Source organism: Pseudophryne corroboree, chromosome 4, assembly GCF_028390025.1.
Source record: "Pseudophryne corroboree isolate aPseCor3 chromosome 4, aPseCor3.hap2, whole genome shotgun sequence".
NCBI classification, from domain to species: Eukaryota; Metazoa; Chordata; class Amphibia; order Anura; family Myobatrachidae; genus Pseudophryne; species Pseudophryne corroboree.
In genome coordinates this window covers 78,712,984-78,713,927 of record NC_086447.1, presented here as the reverse complement: position 1 = coordinate 78,713,927, position 944 = coordinate 78,712,984, and positions in this window count along the sequence as shown.

Sequence of the window (944 nt, the reverse complement as noted above, 5' to 3'; positions counted from 1 at the left end):
ACAGTGCCCCAGTAGTTGTGCTGCTTATACACAGTGCCCCCAGTAATTGTGCTGCTTATACACAGTCCCCCCAGTAGTTGTGCTGCTTATACACAGTGCCCCAGTAGTTGTGCTGCTTATACACAGTGCCCCAGTAGTTGTGCTGCTTATACACAGTGCCCCCAGTAGTTGTGCTGCTTATACACAGTGCCCCCAGCAGTTGTGCTGCTTATACACAGTGCCCCAGTAGTTGTGCTGCTTATACACAGTGCCCCAGTAGTTGTGCTGCTTATACACAGTGCCCCCAGTAGTTGTGCTGCTTATACACAGTGCCCCAGTAGTTGTGCTGCTTATACACAGTGCCCCCAGTAGTTGTGCTGCTTATACACAGTGCCCCCAGTAGTTGTGCTGCTTATACACAGTGCCCCCAGTAGTTGTGCTGCTTATACACAGTCCCCCCAGTAGTTGTGCTGCTTATACACAGTGCCCCAGTAGTTGTGCTGCTTATACACAGTGCCCCCAGTAGTTGTGCTGCTTATTCACAGTGCCCCCAGTAGTTGTGCTGGTTATACACAGTGCCCCCAGTAGTTGTGCTGCTTATACACAGTGCCCCCAGTCAGGGCCGGTTCAAGGCCGCTCTGCGCCCCGGGCAGGAAACGGGGTGTGGTCTAATACAGGGGGCGTGGTCAGTAACGCCCCCTGTACATTACTAGCGCCGCTTGAATGCTGAGCGGTGCGCGATGATGTCATCGAGCACCGCACAGCAAAAGGACCTCTCCACGAAGGCAAACTAGACGCGTAGCGTCTAGTTCCCTTCGTGGAGAGAACCTTTGCTGTGCGGTGCGCAATGACATCATCGCGCACCGCTCAGCAAAGGTACTCTCCACGAAGGAAAAATAGACGCGTAGCGTCTAGTTCCCTTCACAGGAGGCGGGGACACATCAGGCCGGGCAGCGGGCAGCGGA